The sequence below is a fragment of the Lolium rigidum genome, chromosome 4 (genome assembly GCF_022539505.1).
Source record: "Lolium rigidum isolate FL_2022 chromosome 4, APGP_CSIRO_Lrig_0.1, whole genome shotgun sequence".
Classification (NCBI taxonomy): Eukaryota; Viridiplantae; Streptophyta; class Magnoliopsida; order Poales; family Poaceae; genus Lolium; species Lolium rigidum.
Genome location: NC_061511.1, coordinates 65015798 through 65029654, shown reverse-complemented (window position 1 = coordinate 65029654; position 13857 = coordinate 65015798). Strand labels below are relative to the sequence as shown.

At 41.8% G+C, this 13857-nt stretch overlaps 1 long non-coding RNA gene across 1 annotated transcript; it reads right to left on the bottom strand.

Annotated features, from left to right (window-relative positions):
- Positions 1-1078: 1078 nt before the first annotated feature.
- Positions 1079-12064, bottom strand: LOC124649082. The gene is made up of 7 exons (XR_006986531.1): positions 11951-12064; positions 11508-11543; positions 11287-11427; positions 11096-11194; positions 3840-3997; positions 1965-3741; positions 1079-1219 (listed from the first exon to the last, which is right to left on the bottom strand). It is a non-coding gene; the product is annotated as an uncharacterized LOC124649082 (long non-coding RNA).
- Positions 12065-13857: the final 1793 nt, after the last annotated feature.

The window sequence follows — 13857 nt, the reverse complement described above, 5'->3', positions numbered from 1 at the left end:
ACCAGTGCCATCTCAAGCCTTCTTCCACCGCCCTGTCGTCTTCGGTGGTCGCATCGAGGCCCCGCCACTGCTTGGGTTCAAAGGGAAAGGGTCAGTTTTCTTTCTCATTTTCCTAAAGGGCATCTCCAAGTACCCAACGCAAATGGACACTTAGCGACCGCGCGGTCGAAAAATGCGCGTACACCCAGGCCCAGCGGCCAGATGCCAACGAGGCGCTGCCGGCAGCGGCTACTCGAGGACGTGGCTGCCCACTGAGCTTTGGCGACCGCACAGCAGATGGAGCAGCGGGCGGTGGAGAAGTTGAGGAGGGAGGGAGACAACGGCGGGGCTGGGCCATCAACCACCCCGAGGGGCGAACAAGTAGTCTAGGGACCTTGTTTCTTCTTGTTTTTCCTTTATTTCATATGTAAATTATGCTTTTCAGTTGAATGAAAAATATTAAAAAAATAACATGCGTCGGGTGGCTGGAGGCACACCCACACGCGAACGGTCACGCGGTAAAAAATGACCATTTTGGTGTCTACTTACCAATGCAAACGAACTCGCAATCGGTCGATTTAGAATTTAATTCGCGTCGTCCATGTACCAGCCCGAGAGATTCCTCAGCCAGGTTTTTTTTTCGAAATGGGGCATAGCCCAGCCTCTGCATCAGATTGATGCACATGGCTTTTGTAGATATGCTGTTAAACTCTACTAGTGGTTGGGGCGCCCCTTGGGGCGCCTCCTGGCTGGTCAGGTGCGATCAAATCAATAGCCCAATATTTCCGTTCAGTATCAGTCCATTCAAGTGATTTTGTTCACACAAGCTAATATCATCATGTTTTTTCTCTTTCACCAATAAATGGCCAAGACTGACTGCGCTTCCGTTTGGTTTCTAATTGATTTTTCAATAATATATAGCTTGACAAAAATGGTTTACAACAATGCTTACCAGAAAACAAATTATACATTTGATTTTGCTTGATGGAAACACAACACAGTGGCTGATACAAGTAGATGGTTACACGAGTTTACTTCACATACAAGGTTGAAATGAGGCCTGAACTAATTAGCACAGCTGATGGTGTGCACTGATAAAATGAGCACACACAGAGCACACAGAGTTCAGCAGCAAAGCTTGTAGAGCTGGAACATCAGGACAGGGGTGATGTAGTGCATCAGCACGGAAGGGTTCTTGTCATCTAGCAATCCTCTGTTGTTTCTCCATAGAATTGGCATTCTGAAATTTGTCTGTAACCAGATGAAAGAGTTGGTGTGTGACCGCAGACATCAAGTGCAAGAAGGAAATCGAGAAGAAACAAGTACATTATAAGATATCTGCACAAGTCAGTATAGCTTTATGAACTGCATGTACTTAGAAAGCAAGGGGTCTTCTGACCAAGAAAAAACTACAAGTACATTCCATTAAATATTTAAAAAATAAAAGCTCAAATGGTAGTACTCCCTCCGTCCTACGAAACTTGTCTTAGATTTGTTAAAGTTTGGGTGTGTAAAAACACTAAACAGTGTGTAGATACATCCAACTTTTTTGTAAATCTAAGACAACTTATATGGGATGGAGTAAAACTTTTGATAGATCTGGATATTGGCTTCTTTATCTAATAGGAACATAACGGCACAACACATGGATCAGAAGGAGGTAGAAACAAACACTTTAGTACTTCAAATTTTACTTATGATTTCCGTTGATCATCGCCTAAGAAAAAATAATGTTAAATTGTTTCCTACTTGCTCTATTTCACGGAAGATAAAATATATAATGCTATTGCTCATCTAAAACATAAAAGGATGTCAGACCCAGAGCACAAAGTTCGGAATTTTGAGCTTTAGTATGTTCATTCAGGAAAGAAGAGAATTTAAAACACAACCGATATTCTGAAGAAATCAAAATAGTTTCCCAGAAGGATTATGGACTATGGATAGATGGCTCTGAAGGGAGTATGTCGACGTGTGTCACGAGGTACCTGGTGTCAGCAGCGACGAGCATTCTAGATGGAACATGAAATTTACCTATCCATCTGCAGTAATATTTTCAAATTCCTAGAAAAGGAACAACAAGGATTTAGGAATTGAGATACATTATCAAGATACTGACTGCAATTTCGGCTTAGCAAAGCAGAAAAACTGATTGCCCTTAATTCATTGCCATCAATATCTACATGATCATTTCATTAACAAGCGCAAAGAATGACTATTGAAGGGCTCATGAATCCATTTATGCTAAAAAAATGCTACATCTGCAAATTTAATCTAATAAACTATGCCTATGTGAATTAACATGGAGAGATGCCCAGCAAACATGCTCCATTTCGATGGCAAACAAATAGTATGGCGGAAATGCAGTTATTCAAAAGAAACAGAAGGTCTCGTCCCAATTTTGCATTGAAAATCTAGCCTGAACTACATGTTCTTTTTATTATTGCGGTCTCTTTTACTATTCCGTAAATGAATAAGTATATATTTAATGCACATTATCCTGTGTGGAGAAAGATTAGTTGTTCTTCAGTGAACAGTTTCATATAGTTGTGCGATGCAAACTTGTTAAGTTTTATCAAGTTCTGCGTTCATAAACTTCTCAAGACTTTTAGTCGGCTATGTCGGCCTAATAACAAATTTGTGCAGGTTTACTTATATTTGCATCAACACTTTGGCAGACCATGAGCTAGGGAATGATTCTCAACAGAGATTGTAAACATAGTTATGCTTTTAGGGGAAGAAATGATCTAATAACTGAATATCTTTTCTATAGCAAACAGGTGATCTTTACAGCTTCCCCAATAACTATTACTACCTTGGTTCACAGATTTGTCTAGATAAGCATGTATCCAAACGCGTTTCAGTGTGTAGACACATGCAAATCTTGACAAATCTGCAACATTTAATATAGAACCAAGGCTGTAGATACTAAGGTAACAAGGATTGCTATTTTAATGATTGCAGCAATATACCAACATTAAAAAAAAGCCTTGTCAATGCTTCCTCATATGATGCACGTTAAAATTGATCACCAAACATTATGGGAAGATGAAACTATCTTCGCAACATACCCAGTGGATTAACCTTAGCAGAGGAGCAGAGTATATAGTCTATACCATTAGGATTCTTCCAGCAATCGGCATGAGCACCAGAAGGAATTGGGAAATGGAGATAATGAGAAATCAGCTTTCGGGAAAAGTTATTGGAGCAAATATATTGTTGAGTGGTTAAATACAATACAAGCGCAAGTAATTTAGCTTTAAACACCCTGAGCAGTCATAGAAGAAAATGATTTAAAATATGAATGATACTTCCATATCTTCCCGCAAAGATGATAGAATTTCGGAAAAACCAGGTGTAGCGGAAGGTTCAAAGTATATATAAGCATCCCCGCAGAGGATCGAACCCCTAAGCATGAAACTATGAAAGTAACCGAGGGATACTATTTCACCAACAATAGTAAACTTATGGTCTTGTGAACCCATAATTCCTGCAAGAAAAAGATATCCCATTCACATGTCTAGTACAGAGCTGCACACAGATGAAAAACACAGCTCTAAGAACAACATCAACTATTGAACGTGCACAACAAATTAATTATAAATTTACTTTTGACTATATAACCAGTATTTAGTGTGTGATTACTACAGCTTATAGAACAAAATCACATATCCCAATGAGACATTCCATCAAACACCAAATGAGTTGTGCTACCCACCTTATTCTTGATCTCTGGCATGTGCAGTCGCAAACCAATCAAAGAACCTACAAAATAGAAAAGAACAAAATTTGAAGATGACCACATCCACTTATGGAAGGAAAAAACCAAACCCCACAAAAAATCACAGCACACAATCACCTACTTGGCAGCAGGATACGGTGTCGTGGAGATCTTGTCTTCACCTTTCCATTCCCCGCTAGCAACAACCTGACGCAGTTGGAGCGTCCCTGTTAGATACTACGCAGTCGATGCCCTGACAATCGCTGGAAACCTCGAACTGGAACCAATTTGTATATCATCCTACAAAAGAATAAATCACACCTGAGTAAAGATATTCATTAAGGTCCCTCCTTTGAAAATATTTAAACAACCATGACAATGGAACACATAACTACATCCATAAGAAAAATGCTTATTTCTTCATACTTCAGGGAATTTTCGGTTACATACATATCCGAAATAATAGGTGATTGATACGTCTCCGACGTATCGATAATTTCTTATGTTCTATGCCATATTATTGATGATACCTACATGTTTTATGCACACTTTATGTCATATTCGTGCATTTTCTGGAACTAACCTATTAACAAGATGCCGAAGTGCCAGTTCCTGTTTTCTGCTGTTTTTGGTTTCGAAATCCTAGTAACGAAATATTCTCGGAATCGGACGAAATCAAGACCCGGGTTCCTATTTTCACCGGGAGCCTCCGGAACACCCGAGAAGGACCGGAGGGGGGCCACGAGCCACCCGGACCATAGGCCGGCGCGGCCCAGGCCCCGGCCGCGCCGCCCTATGGTGTGGCCACCCCTTCGACCCTCCTCGCGCCGCCTCTTCGCCTATTTAAAGCCTCCGTCGAGAAAACCCCGAAGCGAAAAACCACGATACGGAAAACCTTCCGCAGCCGCCGCCATCGCGAAGCCAAGATCCGGGGACAGGAGTCTCCGTTCCGGCACCCTGCCGGAGCGGGGAAGTGCCCCGGAAGGCTTCTCCATCGACACCGCTGCCATCTCCACCGCCATCTTCATCACCGCTGCTGCTCCCATGAGGAGGGAGTAGTTCTCCATCGAGGCTCGGGGCTGTACCGGTAGCTATGTGGTTCATCTCTCTCCTATGTGCTTCAATACAATAATCTCATGAGCTGCCTTACATGATTGAGATTCATATGATGATGCTTGTAATCTAGATGTCATTATGCTAGTCAAGTGAGTTTTACTTATGTGATCTCCGGAGACTCCTTGTCCCACGTGTGTAAAGGTGACGAGTGTGTGCACCGTGTGGGTCTCTTAGGCTATATTTCACAGAATACTTATTCACCTGTTGAATGGCATAGTGAGGTGCTTATTTATATCTCTTTATGATTGCAATGTGTTTGTATCACAATTTATCTATGTGCTACTCTAGCAATGTTATTAAAGTAGTTTTATTCCTCCTGCACGTGTGCAAAGGTGACAGTGTGTGCACCGTGTTAGTACTTGGTTTATGCTATGATCATGATCTCTTGTAGACTGCGAAGTTAACTATTGCTATGATAATATTGATGTGATCTATTCCTCCTACATATGCATGAAGGTGACAGTGTGTGCATGCTATGCTAGTACTTGGTTTAGTCTTTTGATCTATCTTACACTAAAGGTTACTAAAATATGAGCATTATTGTGGAGCTTGTTAACTCCGGCATTGAGGGTTCGTGTAATCCTACGCAATGTGTTCATCATCCAACAAGAGTGTAGAGTATGCATTTATCTATTCTGTTATGTGATCAATGTTGAGAGTGTCCACTAGTGAAAGTCTAATCCCTAGGCCTTGTTCCTAAATATCGCTATCGCTGCTTGTTTACTCGTTTTACTGCGTTACTACTGCTTGTTTACTCGTCCTGGGCAAAGCACTTTTCCGGTGCCGTTGCTACTACTTATTCATACCACCCGTATTTCACTATCTCTTCGCCGAACTAGTGCACCTATTAGGTGTGTTGGGGACACAAGAGACTTCTTGCTTTGTGGTTGCAGGGTTGCATGAGAGGGATATCTTTGACCTCTTCCTCCCCGAGATCGATAAACCTTGGGTGATCCACTTAAGGGAAACTTGCTGCTGTTCTACAAACCTCTCGCTCTTGGAGGCCCAACACTGTCTACAAGAATAGAAGCTCCCGTAGACATCAAGCAATTTTCACGGCGCCGTTGCCGGGAGGAAAGGTAAAAGGCACTCATACTACGGTCCCGGGTAAAGTATTTTTCTCGGCGCCGTTGTGTGTGTGCTCGAAGCTATTTCCTTTAGATCCTGCAATTGCATCTTTTTGTTTCTTGTTTACACTAGTTTGGCATAATGGACAACAATGAGCTTCTTATTCTATTTCCTGATTTAAAACATGGATTGTTTGATGCGAAAATTAAAAAAACCTATGAAATCTTATTTGCATGCTGGTAGTAATATTAGTATGAACGCTTTGAACACCATTGTTGATAATAATATAGAAAGTTCTAAGCTTGGGGAAGCTGGTTTTCATGATCTTTTTAGTCCCCCAAGCATTGAGGAGAAAATTTTCTTTGATTATACTTTGCCTCCTATTTATGATGATAATGATAGTGGTCTTTTGGTGCCACCTACTATGGAGAGTAAATTTTGTTGTGATTATACTATGCCTCCTACACTTGATGAGAATAATAATGATAGTTACTTTGTTGAATTTGCTCCCACTACAACTAATAAAATTGATTATGCCTATGTGGAGAGTAATAATTTTATGCATGAGACTCATGATAAGAATGCTTTATGTGATAGTTATATTGTTGAGTTTGCTCATGTTGCTACTGAAAGTTATTATGAGAGAGGAAAATATGGTTGTAGAAATTTTCATGTTACTAAAACACCTCTCTATGTGCTGAAATTTTTGAAGCTACACTTGTTTTATCTTCCTATGCTTGTTACTTTGCTCTTCATGAACTTGTTTATTTACAAGATTCCTATGCATAGGAAGCATGTTAGACTTAAATATGTTTTTGAATTTTCCTCTTGATGCTCTCTTTTGCTTCACATACTATTTCTTGCAAGTGCATCATTAAAACTGCTGAGCCCATCTTAATGGCTAAAAAGAAAGAACTTCTTGGGAGATAACCCATGTGTTATTTTGCTACAGTACTTTGTTTTATATTTGAGTCTTGGAAGTTGTTTACTACTGTAGCAACCTCTCCTTATCTTAGTTTTGAGTTTTGTTGTGCCAAGTAAAGTCTTTGATAGTAAAGTAAGTACTAGATTTGGATTACTGCGCAGTTACAGATTTCTTTGCTGTCACGAATCTGGGTCTACCTCCCTGTAGGTAGCTCAGAAAATTAAGCCAATTTACGTGCATGATCCTCAGATATGTACGCAACTTTCATTCAATTTGGGCATTTTCATTTGAGCAAGTCTGGTGGCCTAATAAAATCCATCTTTACGGACTGTTCTGTTTTGACAGATTCTGTCTTTTATTTCGCATTGCCTCTTTTGCTATGTTGGATGAATTTCTTTGATCCATTAATGTCCAGTAGCTTTATGCAATGTCCAGAAGTGTTAAGAATGATTGTGTCACCTCTGAACATGTGAATTTTTATTATGCACTAACCCTCTAATGAGTTGTTTCGAGTTTGGTGTGGAGGAAGTTTTCAAGGATCAAGAGAGGAGTATGATGCAATATGATCAAGGAGAGTGAAAGCTCTAAGCTTGGGGATGCCCCGGTGGTTCACCCCTGCATATATTAAGAAGACTCAAGCGTCTAAGCTTGGGGATGCCCAAGGCATCCCCTTCTTCATCGACAACATTATCAGGTTCCTCCCCTGAAACTATATTTTTATTCCGTCACATCTTATGCACTTTGCTTGGAGCGTCGGTTTGTTTTTGTTTTTTGTTTTGTTTGAATAAAATGGATCCTAGCATTCACTTTATGGGAGAGAGACACGCTCCGCTGTAGCATATGGACAAATATGTCCTTAGGCTCTACTCATAGTATTCATGGCGAAGTTTCTTCTTCGTTAAATTGTTATATGGTTGGAATTGGAAAATGCTACATGTAGTAACTCTAAAATGTCTTGGATAATTTGATACTTGGCAATTGTTGTGCTCATGTTTAAGCTCTTGCATCATATACTTTGCACCCATTAATGAAGAAATACTTAGAGCTTGCTAATTTGGTTTGCATATTTGGTTTCTCTAGAGTCTAGATAACATCTAGTATTGAGTTTTGAACAACAAGGAAGACGGTATGGAGTCTTATAATGTTTACCATATGTCTTTTATGTGAGTTTTGCTGTACTCGTTCATCCTTGTGTTTGTTTCAAATAACCTTGCTAGCCTAAACCTTGTATCGAGAGGGAATACTTCTCATGCATCCAAAACACTTGAGCCAACCACTATGCCATTTGTGTCCACCATACCTACCTACTACATGGTATTTATCCGCCATTCCAAAGTAAATTGCTTGAGTGCTACCTTTAAAATTCCATCATTCACCTTTGCAATATATAGCTCATGGGACAAATAGCTTAAAAACTATTGTGGTATTGAATATGTACTTATGCACTTTATCTCTTATTAAGTTGCTTGTTGTGCGATAACCATGTTTCGGGGACGCCATCAACTATTCTTTGTTGGATATCATGTGAGTTGCTATGCATGTCCGTCTTGTCCGAAGCAAGAGAGATCTACCACCTTCATGGTTGGAGCATGCATATTGTTAGAGAAGAACTTTGGGCCGCTAACTAAAGCCATGATTCATGGTGGAAGTTTCGGTTTGGACATATATCCTCAATCTCATATGAGAATAATAATTGTTGCCACATGCTTATGCATTAAAGAGGAGTCCATTATCTGTTGTCCATGTTGTCCCGGTATGGATGTCTAAGTTGAGAATAATCAAAAGCGAGAAATCCAAAATGCGAGCTTTCTCCTTAGACCTTTGTACAGGCGGCATGGAGGTACCCCATTGTGACACTTGGTCAAAACATGTGCATTGCAAAGATCCGGTAGTCCAAGTTAATTAGGACAAGGTGCGGGCACTATTAGTATACTATGCATGAGACTTGCAACTTGTAAGATATAATGTACATAACTCATATGCTTTATTACTACCGTTGACAAAATTGTTTCATGTTTTCAAAATAAAAGCTCTAGCACAAATATAGCAATCGATGCTTTCCTCTTTGAAGGACCATTCTCTTTACTTTTATGTTGAGTCAGTTCACCTATCTCTCTCCACCTCAAGAAGCAAACACTTGTGTGAACTGTGCATTGATTCCTACATACTTGCATATTGCACTTGTTATATTACTCTATGTTGACAAACTATCATTGAGATATACATGTTACAAGTTGAAAGCAACCGCTGAAACTTCATCTTCCTTTGTGTTGCTTCAATGCCTCTACTTTGAATTATTGCTTTATGAGTTAACTCTTATGCAAGACTTATTGATGCTTGTCTTGAAGTACTATTCATGAAAAGTCTTTGCTTTATGATTCACTTGTTTACTCATGTCATTACCATTGTTTTGATCGCTGCATCCACTACATATGTTTACAATATGATCAAGTTTATGATGGCATATCACTTCAGAAATTATCTTTGTTATCGTTTTACCTGCTCGGGACGAGCAGAACTAAGCTTGGGGATGCTTGATACGTCTCCGACGTATCGATAATTTCTTATGTTCTATGCCATATTATTGATGATACCTACATGTTTTATGCACACTTTATGTCATATTCGTGCATTTTCCGGAACTAACCTATTAACAAGATGCCGAAGTGCTAGTTCCCGTTTTCTCGTCGTTTTTGGTTTCGGAAATCCTAGTAACGAAATATTCTCGGAATCGGACGAAATCAAGACCCGGGTCCCTATTTTCACCGGGAGCCTCCGAACACCCGAGAAGGACCGGAGGGGGCCACGGGCCACCCGGACCATAGGCGGGCGCGGCCCGGCCCCGGCCGCGCCGCCCTATGGTGTGGCCACCCCTTCGACCCTCCCGCGCCGCCTCTTCGCCTATTTAAAGCCTCCGTCGAGAAAACCCCGAAGCGAAAAACCACGATACGGAAAACCTTCCGGAGCCGCCGCCATCGCGAAGCCAAGATCCGGGGGACGAGGAGTCTCCGTTCCGGCACCCTGCCGGAGCGGGGAAGTGCCCCTGGAAGGCTTCTCCATCGACACCGCTGCCATCTCCACCGCCATCTTCATCACCGCTGCTGCTCCCATGAGGAGGGAGTAGTTCTCCATCGAGGCTCGGGGCTGTACCGGTAGCTATGTGGTTCATCTCTCTCCTATGTGCTTCAATACAATAATCTCATGAGCTGCCTTACATGATTGAGATTCATATGATGATGCTTGTAATCTAGATGTCATTATGCTAGTCAAGTGAGTTTTACTTATGTGATCTCCGGAGACCCCTTGTCCCACGTGTGTAAAGGTGACAGTGTGTGCACCGTGTGGGTCTCTTAGGCTATATTTCACAGAATACTTATTCACTCGTTGAATGGCATAGTGAGGTGCTTATTTATATCTCTTTATGATTGCAATGTGTTTGTATCACAATTTATCTATGTGCTACTCTAGCAATGTTATTAAAGTAGTTTTATTCCTCCTGCACGTGTGCAAAGGTGACGATGTGTGCACCGTGTTAGTACTTGGTTTATGCTATGATCATGATCTCTTGTAGACTGCGAAGTTAACTATTGCTATGATAATATTGATGTGATATATTCCTCCTACATATGCATGAAGGTGACAGTGTGCATGCTATGCTAGTACTTGGTTTAGTCTTTTGATCTATCTTACACTAAAGGTTACTAAAATATGAGCATTATTGTGGAGCTTGTTAACTCCGGCATTGAGGGTTCGTGTAATCCTACGCAATGTGTTCATCATCCAACAAGAGTGTAGAGTATGCATTTATCTATTCTATTATGTGATCAATGTTGAGAGTGTCCACTAGTGAAAGTCTAATCCCTAGGCCTTGTTCCTAAATACTTCTATCGCTGCTTGTTTACTGTTTTACTTGCGTTACTACTGCTGCATTACTACTCGCTTGTTTACTCGTCCCGGGCAAAGCACTTTTCCGGTGCCGTTGCTACTACTTATTCATACCACCCGTATTTCACTATCTCTTCGCCGAACTAGTGCACCTATTAGGTGTGTTGGGGACACAAGAGACTTCTTGCTTTGTGGTTGCGGGGTTGCATGAGAGGGATATCTTTGACCTCTTCCTCCCTGAGATCGATAAACCTTGGGTGATCCACTTAAGGGAAACTTGCTGCTGTTCTACAAACCTCTGCTCTTGGAGGCCCAACACTGTCTACAAGAATAGAAGCTCCCGTAGACATCAGTGATTAACAAGGGAATACAGACTACAATTAACCAGGTAAAAAGTAACTCACCAAATACAAGGAGACCACACATATAATAGGCCTATATTGAAAAACATAGCCTGAAGTTGAGAAAGATCAGATACAGCTGACACAGAGATTGCCAATGTCCTATTGAAACACATAAAGGGTGGAAATAAGGAGAATTAGTCATGGTTAAAGTTGAACCAGTTGTAGTAACAAATTATCCTAGTAGGGCTTACAAAGGCATTGTTGTTACATATTCCATGACTCAATCAGAACATGCCCGGCCAGTCCTGATGGTATCTTGATAAAAGGTTATGCACCTAGTCTCCTGTCTCGTGTCGTATATTGTAATATTGGTCCACAAATAAAGAGCAAACCTATAAAATAAATTATGTCAATCGATAGTGGAATACTTACTACATATATGATAGCATGTCCACACAAGAGAGAAAGCTACCATTTGGGGACTGTGTTCTTGCTTGTGTCGCCATCGCTGAAAGGAAAATTTTATATTAATGCATAAATTAAATGAAATATTATATACCTAGGGAAAGGTAGCAATTTATTTATCGGTAAATAGGAACATTAAAAGGCAGACCAGAAATAAGATACAACATAATGCATGACAATTGAAATTTTGATCTGATATAAACCCAATACCTCACAAGAACTACAAATTGAAATGCAACTTTCAGAAATAAAACACTAACCATAGCAAGATAAAAAAAAATGGACTATAGTTTCAATCTAATCTAAGAATTGCAACAAAAGGGCGGTGGCATGAACCAAACATGTAAACCATAGTAGTTCTACTCCATGACACACCCAGACAACAAGGTTTTCGACAGTAATATCTAGCTCCAAAAACTACAGCTAGCCTAGAGGTATAGAAGTGAGAACCTAACATCATTGCAGAGCAGCAACCCGCAGCACTGTAAAAGCCCCCAACATCGCAACGAAAGGCGGCATCTCCTCGCAAAATCCGCATGAGATAAGAATCAAAACTGCTACATGGTTCATAAGTGGAGAAAATCACAAATTAGTGTCAAATTATAAGAAAAAAGCGACACATTGCATCACGAGCACTTCCATTCACATACATTTAAATCAAAATTATGGCACATCTACAGCGGTACTGATTAGAGCGCACCTTGTCCTTGCTCTCGCTGGCCTGGATCCAAATCTTCATACGATTCCTATACCAGTTCCGCTTCTTGATCTTCTTGCTTAGGTGTGAGTTGAGCACCCCTGCTGGTTAGACCTGCCGAAGCCTTAAACCTGCAGAAAATGAGCAAGGTAATCAACCAAAAAGATGCACATCATCCCCTTGCAGCAGGTAAACACAATCTTCTCCAGTTCGATTAGAAATTCTTTTAAGGCAGCCTACGAGAGTAAGCAAGATCAGCAATAGACAAATTGAGCAAGAAAATACGATTAATATAGGCTGGATTTGGGGATTGGAAGAGGGTAAGCTCCGTGACTTGAAGTGGGCAAGCTACCTGACTTGAATTGGTTTGTCGTGTGTGCTTGGCTCCTCGTCCTTAATCATCAAACTCTCCCTCCAGATTCTTCATAGGCTCTTCGGGGATCGCATCGAAGATTCAAAGAAACGGAGAAGCCGGGGAGGAGAGTCTCCGCACACGGCATGGTGCCCCTGCCGTGCTGATTGCTGGCCTCACTCGTCCTCCTCTCCTAAAGATCCGCGACCAGCCAGTCCTGCCGCAACACCACCTTCCTCCATGGCAGTCCTCACAAGCGCCACGGCTGCGATGCTCGTGCTCGCGAGAGCTTTGGGCATCTGGGGTCTGCGCCACCCTCATCCTCGTAGTAGGCCGAGGCCGCCACTGCTACGAGGGGAAGGAGGAGAGAGAGCGGTGGCGGCGGGGCGAGGACTCGCGTGGAGGCCGTCGAGAGGAAGCGGCAGGGAATCTGGATTAGGGCACGCGGCCTCCTTTTCTCCTGGTCGCGACCTCTTTTTTTCTCGCCGAGCATCTTTTCTTTTCCTCGCCTGTCCCTCGCACGACACGTGGTAGATCAGGTCCCAGTCGTTGCGCGCTTCGCCCAGCCCGTACACGCCTGGTGGCTATCGTGGAGAGCCCTGAGATGGGGCAAACACTCACGCACTTGCTTGTTCTCAATAACTGGATCATTAACAGCTTGTTGCAATGAATCGCGTCTAGACTGCTGGTATGTGCAAAAGGGGATTTGAGTCACTGGTTTGTGCAAAACTTGCTCCAATAGTTACTGGTACATGCAATTTTCTCTAGTTGCTACTTGTTCACAACCTCTTGCTTCACTTACAAGTACCAACCTTTCCAGGTTTTCAATATTAGGCAAATTTTACATGATTTAATTTTTTACCTGCTTTGAACCATACATATAAGAAAAAAGAATTGGATTGAGTTTATAATAGCAGTTTTGCTATTTCTGAACCAATGTTGAGAATTGGCCAATCCAACTTGAGCATTCATGTAGGTGACGCCCCGTAGGAGGCTCGTGCGCTGCAGGTGGGGGCGCTCTCAACACCTCATGTAGGAGCGCATCATATCTATGGAGGCTGCTGATAAGCGATTCACGGTGACGCCCCGTTGTATGTATGGCGTGATCCTCTTACGTAGAGCACCTCGTGTACGAGCGCACATTTGTTTCCTTGCCCTCGTGCTTTTCTCCTTCTTCTGACTCACTGCGCTTGCCACCTACTGGATGAAGAGGACGAAGATATTCTTGTCTGTCTGTCTGTGTGGACGTGGTGCACGTGTGTTGGCGAGCAAATCCATGTGTGCCACTTACACCATTCCGGGCCAGCA